The following is a 7,500-nucleotide window of genomic DNA, read 5'->3' as shown; positions in this document are numbered from 1 at the left end:
CGTTGTGCCTTAACCTAACCCACGTTGTGCCTTAACCTAACCCACGTTGTGCCTTAACCTAACCCACGTTGTGCCTTAACCTAACCCAAGTTGTGCCTTAACCTAACCCAAGTTGTGCCTTAACCTAACCCAAGTTGTGCCTTAACCTAACCCAAGTTGTGCCTTAACCTAACCCAAGTTGTGCCTTAACCTAACCCAAGTTGTGCCTTAACCTAACCCAAGTTGTGCCTTAACCTAACCCAAGTTGTGCCTTAACCTAACCCAAGTTGTGCCTTAACCTAACCCACGTTGTGCCTTAACCTAACCCAAGTTGTGCCTTAACCTAACCCACGTTGTGCCTTAACCTAACCCACGTTGTGCCTTAACCTAACCCACGTTGTGCCTTAACCTAACCCACGTTGTGCCTTAACCTAACCCACGTTGTGCCTTAACCTAACCCACGTTGTGCCTTAACCTAACCCACGTTGTGCCTTAACCTAACCCACGTTGTGCCTTAACCTAACCCACGTTGTGCCTTAACCTAACCCACGTTGTGCCTTAACCTAACCCACGTTGTGCCTTAACCTAACCCACGTTGTGCCTTAAACCTAACCCACGTTGTGCCTTAACCTAACCCACGTTGTGCCTTAACCTAACCCACGTTGTGCCTTAACCTAACCCACGTTGTGCCTTAACCTAACCCACGTTGTGCCTTAACCTAACCCACGTTGTGCCTTAACCTAACCCACGTTGTGCCTTAACCTAACCCACGTTGTGCCTTAACCTAACCCACGTTGTGCCTTAACCTAACCCACGTTGTGCCTTAACCTAACCCAAGTTGTGCCTTAACCTAACCCAAGTTGTGCCTTAACCTAACCCAAGTTGTGCCTTAACCTAACCCAAGTTGTGCCTTAACCTAACCCAAGTTGTGCCTTAACCTAACCCAAGTTGTGCCTTAACCTAACCCAAGTTGTGCCTTAACCTAACCCAAGTTGTGCCTTAACCTAACCCAAGTTGTGCCTTAACCTAACCCAAGTTGTGCCTTAACCTAACCCAAGTTGTGCCTTAACCTAACCCACGTTGTGCCTTAACCTAACCCACGTTGTGCCTTAACCTAACCCACGTTGTGCCTTAACCTAACCCACGTTGTGCCTTAACCTAACCCACGTTGTGCCTTAACCTAACCCACGTTGTGCCTTAACCTAACCCACGTTGTGCCTTAACCTAACCCACGTTGTGCCTTAACCTAACCCACGTTGTGCCTTAACCTAACCCACGTTGTGCCTTAACCTAACCCACGTTGTGCCTTAACCTAACCCACGTTGTGCCTTAACCTAACCCACGTTGTGCCTTAACCTAACCCACGTTGTGCCTTAACCTAACCCACGTTGTGCCTTAACCTAACCCACGTTGTGCCTTAACCTAACCCACGTTGTGCCTTAACCTAACCCACGTTGTGCCTTAACCTAACCCAAGTTGTGCCTTAACCTAACCCACGTTGTGCCTTAACCTAACCCACGTTGTGCCTTAACCTAACCCACGTTGTGCCTTAACCTAACCCACGTTGTGCCTTAACCTAACCCACGTTGTGCCTTAACCTAACCCACGTTGTGCCTTAACCTAACCAAGTTGTGCCTTAACCTAACCCACGTTGTGCCTTAACCTAACCCACGTTGTGCCTTAACCTAACCCAAGTTGTGCCTTAACCTGCTCTGTAATTGGCATATGACACGTTACATTAATCCAGTGTTGTCTAACCACAACCCTCTGAATATAGTTCGCTACTCGCACCGCCCACCCTCTTGTGTATCGTTTCATGTTCAACACTTCGCAAGTGTTGCTTACTTTTTACATGCTCCCGCTGTACACTGTAATGTGGACGACTGCAGGATGTACATCGCCCCCACCCTCCCCCCTGCCTTCGCACGCTGGTCGTTCAGGTGCTTGCGTGTTCAATGCCCTTCGCAGCTGTTCACTGGCATTCGCATGTCGAAGCGCTCAGTCTACGTCGTGGTACGGCCTGTGTCCACTGTCCGCTGATGTCGTAAGCTTAACCCTCACATTGTACTGCACATAGGTCCGTATGTACTGCATGATACGCTGTGGCACATGTGTGACCGTACAACGACTGCGCCCAACAACAGCGAACCATACGGTCCAAATGTTGTGCACTCAGCCACGTGCCGTCTCCCCATAACAGCTACATTGCAGTGTGGTACGCCATAGAGACGTGTGGGATTAACGGACGCCCTGGATGGCGATCAGCATGAGCCGTCTGTTGATGTAGTGGCGCGTGTATTCAAACGTAGTCGTCTCTTCTCACACAGTGTGATAGCATGGTGCACCGCGTTCCACATCTGCGACATGGTACAGATGCTGGTTGACAGTCGGTCTCGTAATGGACATCGCATACGTAGGGGGCCACCTCCCACGTGTTCTCTAGTCGTGCACATTTTGTTGCGTGTATGTGGGCAGACGTAGTGTGTCGTGACACCTAACAGACAGGTATGCAATAATCGTTGCATTTGCAAACTGGGATGGACGTCTACGTTTGCTGGTGACGTTACGCAAATGAACAACTGGTAAACCCATTGTGGTGCGGTTGTTGTTGCTGGAGGTAAATCAGTAAGGGCAAATCTGTGTGTGAAGCGATACGCGGCGGTGGCTGGGTGGGACCGTCCCCGGCCGGTGAGGGGGGGCCGCCCGGCGTGCTGGCCGCGCGGTGCGTGGGCGCACGCGCTACAGCGGCTGGTGGGGGCGCCCAGTGGCAGGCGCGCCGGCCGACGGACGCGGCAGGCGGCGCAGCTGCGCGCCGGGGCACCCTGCGCGCGGCGCCGGGCGGCCAAAGTGGGTCCTCGCGGGCCCGGTGCGAAGCGCGGTGGACATCTGCAGTGTGCTGGTCCGACTGAGGACTGTGTGCGTTGAGGATGCGCCGCCGCCCGGCACTCGGCGCCGCGACGCCGTCTGCTGCTCGGTCGCCCCAGCGGTTCTCGCTGGTGGTTTGTATCGCAGTTGTGCAGACGTGTTGGCACGTGCGCTGTGCTGGGAGAGTTCGCTTCGGCACCCACGTGGGGCCTTTGCCCTTCTGTGGCGCTGGCGTTGGAGCTGCCGGTCACCGTAGGTGGCGCGTGTTGTCTCCCGCCGGCAATGCCACGACAGCACGCTCCCGGGCCTCTGTCGGCAGCGGCAAGCTCAGTTGGGAGCACGGGTGGTCGCACCTAAAGCGTCTACTCGCCTAACTCCGGGCGATTGCGCCTCTCTCGAACCCGACCAAGTACTTAGGACGGCGCTGCGCGCCGCCGGGACCTGAGAGGGTTTCGAGGTGTATTGTGCAGGGGAGCTCAGCCTCCTCCTGTTTGCAGAATAATTGAGCGGACGCTTGCGTGTTCGCGCGGGCCCCTGGGACACACTCCCGGGCGGCCGGCTGCTCAGCTCTAGTTGACGCAGCTCCCTGGTTGATCCTGCCAGTAGTCATATGCTTGTCTCAAAGATTAAGCCATGCATGTCTCAGTACAAGCCGCATTAAGGTGAAACCGCGAATGGCTCATTAAATCAGTTATGGTTCCTTAGATCGTACCCACGTTACTTGGATAACTGTGGTAATTCTAGAGCTAATACATGCAAACAGAGTCCCGACCAGAGATGGAAGGGACGCTTTTATTAGATCAAAACCAATCGGTCGGCTCGTCCGGTCCGTTTGCCTTGGTGACTCTGAATAACTTTGGGCTGATCGCACGGTCCTCGTACCGGCGACGCATCTTTCAAATGTCTGCCTTATCAACTGTCGATGGTAGGTTCTGCGCCTACCATGGTTGTAACGGGTAACGGGGAATCAGGGTTCGATTCCGGAGAGGGAGCCTGAGAAACGGCTACCACATCCAAGGAAGGCAGCAGGCGCGCAAATTACCCACTCCCGGCACGGGGAGGTAGTGACGAAAAATAACGATACGGGACTCATCCGAGGCCCGTAATCGGAATGAGTACACTTTAAATCCTTTAACGAGTATCTATTGGAGGGCAAGTCTGGTGCCAGCAGCCGCGGTAATTCCAGCTCCAATAGCGTATATTAAAGTTGTTGCGGTTAAAAAGCTCGTAGTTGGATTTGTGTCCCACGCTGTTGGTTCACCGCCCGTCGGTGTTTAACTGGCATGTATCGTGGGACGTCCTGCCGGTGGGGCGAGCCGAAGGCGTGCGACCGCCTCGTGCGTGTTCGTGCGTCCCGAGGCGGACCCCGTTGAAATCCTACCAAGGTGCTCTTTATTGAGTGTCTGGGTGGGCCGGCACGTTTACTTTGAACAAATTAGAGTGCTTAAAGCAGGCAAGCCCGCCTGAATACTGTGTGCATGGAATAATGGAATAGGACCTCGGTTCTATTTTGTTGGTTTTCGGAACCCGAGGTAATGATTAATAGGGACAGGCGGGGGCATTCGTATTGCGACGTTAGAGGTGAAATTCTTGGATCGTCGCAAGACGAACAGAAGCGAAAGCATTTGCCAAGTATGTTTTCATTAATCAAGAACGAAAGTTAGAGGTTCGAAGGCGATCAGATACCGCCCTAGTTCTAACCATAAACGATGCCAGCCAGCGATCCGCCGCAGTTCCTCCGATGACTCGGCGGGCAGCCTCCGGGAAACCAAAGCTTTTGGGTTCCGGGGGAAGTATGGTTGCAAAGCTGAAACTTAAAGGAATTGACGGAAGGGCACCACCAGGAGTGGAGCCTGCGGCTTAATTTGACTCAACACGGGAAACCTCACCAGGCCCGGACACCGGAAGGATTGACAGATTGATAGCTCTTTCTTGATTCGGTGGGTGGTGGTGCATGGCCGTTCTTAGTTGGTGGAGCGATTTGTCTGGTTAATTCCGATAACGAACGAGACTCTAGCCTGCTAACTAGTCGCGTGACATCCTTCGTGCTGTCAGCGATTACTTTTCTTCTTAGAGGGACAGGCGGCTTCTAGCCGCACGAGATTGAGCAATAACAGGTCTGTGATGCCCTTAGATGTTCTGGGCCGCACGCGCGCTACACTGAAGGAATCAGCGTGTCTTCCTAGGCCGAAAGGTCGGGGTAACCCGCTGAACCTCCTTCGTGCTAGGGATTGGGGCTTGCAATTGTTCCCCATGAACGAGGAATTCCCAGTAAGCGCGAGTCATAAGCTCGCGTTGATTACGTCCCTGCCCTTTGTACACACCGCCCGTCGCTACTACCGATTGAATGATTTAGTGAGGTCTTCGGACTGGTACGCGGCATCGACTCTGTCGTTGCCGATGCTACCGGAAAGATGACCAAACTTGATCATTTAGAGGAAGTAAAAGTCGTAACAAGGTTTCCGTAGGTGAACCTGCGGAAGGATCATTACCGACTAGACTGCATGTCTTTCGATGTGCGTGTCGTGTCGCGCAACACGCTACCTGTACGGCAGCAGCCGTGCGCCGCGTGCGGAACCACGCGTGCCTCTCAAAACTAACTGAAAAATGTTGTGTGGTACGAGCGCTGAAGCTCTGGAGCGGCTGGCCTGCGGCACCTGGCGCCTGGCGCCGGTTTTGAATGACTTTCGCCCGAGTGCCTGTCCGCTCCGGTGTGGAGCCGTACGACGCCCATCGGCCGTGAGGCCGTTGGACACAGAACGCTGGAACAGGGGCCGTCAAACGCCTCAGTCCCGCCTATGCAACTGTTTGAAAGAGACAGTGGAAACTAAACAAAAAAGATCACCCAGGACGGTGGATCACTCGGCTCGTGGGTCGATGAAGAACGCAGCAAATTGCGCGTCGACATGTGAACTGCAGGACACATGAACATCGACGTTTCGAACGCACATTGCGGTCCATGGATTCCGTTCCCGGGCCACGTCTGGCTGAGGGTCGGCTACGTATACTGAAGCGCGCGGCGTTTGTCCCGCCTTCGGAGACCTGGGAGTGTCGTGGCCGCCTGTGGGGCCGGCCGCGTCTCCTTAAACGTGCGATGCGCGCCCGTCGCCTGGCGGTTCGCATACCGGTACTTTCTCGGTAGCGTGCACAGCCGGCTGGCGGTGTGGCGTGCGACACCTCGTACAACGACCTCAGAGCAGGCGAGACTACCCGCTGAATTTAAGCATATTACTAAGCGGAGGAAAAGAAACTAACAAGGATTCCCCCAGTAGCGGCGAGCGAACAGGGAAGAGTCCAGCACCGAACCCCGCAGGCTGCCGCCTGTCGTGGCATGTGGTGTTTGGAGGGTCCACTACCCCGACGCCTCGCGCCGAGCCCAAGTCCAACTTGAATGAGGCCACGGCCCGTAGAGGGTGCCAGGCCCGTAGCGGCCGGTGCGAGCGTCGGCGGGACCTCTCCTTCGAGTCGGGTTGCTTGAGAGTGCAGCTCCAAGTGGGTGGTAAACTCCATCTGAGACTAAATATGACCACGAGACCGATAGCGAACAAGTACCGTGAGGGAAAGTTGAAAAGAACTTTGAAGAGAGAGTTCAAAAGTACGTGAAACCGTTCTGGGGTAAACGTGAGAAGTCCGAAAGGTCGAACGGGTGAGATTCACGCCCATCCGGCCACTGGCTCCCGCCCTCGGCAGATGGCCGGCCGGCGCCGCGCGGAGCAATCCGCGGCGGGGTCGTGTCCGGTTGCCTTTCCACTCGCCGCGGGGTGGGGCCGTTCCGGTGTGCGGTGGGCCGCACTTCTCCCCTAGTAGGACGTCGCGACCCGCTGGGTGCCGGCCTACGGCCCGGGTGCGCAGCCTGTCCTTCCGCGGGCCTCGGTTCGCGTCTGTTGGGCAGAGCCCCGGTGTCCTGGCTGGCTGCTCGGCGGTATATCTGGAGGAGTCGATTCGCCCCTTTGGCGCTCGGGCTCCCGGCAAGCGCGCGCGGTTCTTCCCGGATGACGGACCTACCTGGCCCGGCCCCGGACCCGCGCCGCTGTTGGCTCGGGATGCTCTCGGGCGGAATAATCGCTCCCGTCAGCGGCGCTTCAGCTTTGGACAATTTCACGACCCGTCTTGAAACACGGACCAAGGAGTCTAACATGTGCGCGAGTCATTGGGCTGTACGAAACCTAAAGGCGTAATGAAAGTGAAGGTCTCGCCTTGCGCGGGCCGAGGGAGGATGGGGCTTCCCCGCCCTTCACGGGGCGGCGGCCTCCGCACTCCCGGGGCGTCTCGTCCTCATTGCGAGGTGAGGCGCACCTAGAGCGTACACGTTGGGACCCGAAAGATGGTGAACTATGCCTGGCCAGGACGAAGTCAGGGGAAACCCTGATGGAGGTCCGTAGCGATTCTGACGTGCAAATCGATCGTCGGAGCTGGGTATAGGGGCGAAAGACTAATCGAACCATCTAGTAGCTGGTTCCCTCCGAAGTTTCCCTCAGGATAGCTGGTGCTCGTACGAGTCTCATCCGGTAAAGCGAATGATTAGAGGCCTTGGGGCCGAAACGACCTCAACCTATTCTCAAACTTTAAATGGGTGAGATCTCCGGCTTGCTTGATATGCTGAAGCCGCGAGCAAACGACTCGGATCGGAGTGCCAAGTGGGCCACTTTTGGTAAG

At 55.6% G+C, this 7,500-nt stretch overlaps 2 non-coding genes across 2 annotated transcripts; both read left to right on the top strand.

The window, feature by feature from the left end:
- The first annotated feature begins 3,427 nt into the window (after positions 1 to 3,427).
- On the top strand, positions 3,428 to 5,335 carry LOC126136299 (small subunit ribosomal RNA). Its single transcript, XR_007527924.1, has one exon. It is a non-coding gene; the product is annotated as a small subunit ribosomal RNA (ribosomal RNA).
- Positions 5,336 to 5,686: 351 nt separating this feature from the next.
- LOC126136296 (5.8S ribosomal RNA) lies at positions 5,687 to 5,841 on the top strand. The gene has a single exon (XR_007527921.1). It is a non-coding gene; the product is annotated as a 5.8S ribosomal RNA (ribosomal RNA).
- The last annotated feature ends 1,659 nt before the right edge of the window (positions 5,842 to 7,500 follow it).

The sequence above is a fragment of the Schistocerca cancellata genome, unplaced genomic scaffold, assembly GCF_023864275.1.
Source record: "Schistocerca cancellata isolate TAMUIC-IGC-003103 unplaced genomic scaffold, iqSchCanc2.1 HiC_scaffold_633, whole genome shotgun sequence".
NCBI lineage: Eukaryota > Metazoa > Arthropoda > Insecta > Orthoptera > Acrididae > Schistocerca > Schistocerca cancellata.
Note: the sequence above shows the minus strand (reverse complement) of the source record. Positions and strands in the feature narration are given on the sequence as shown.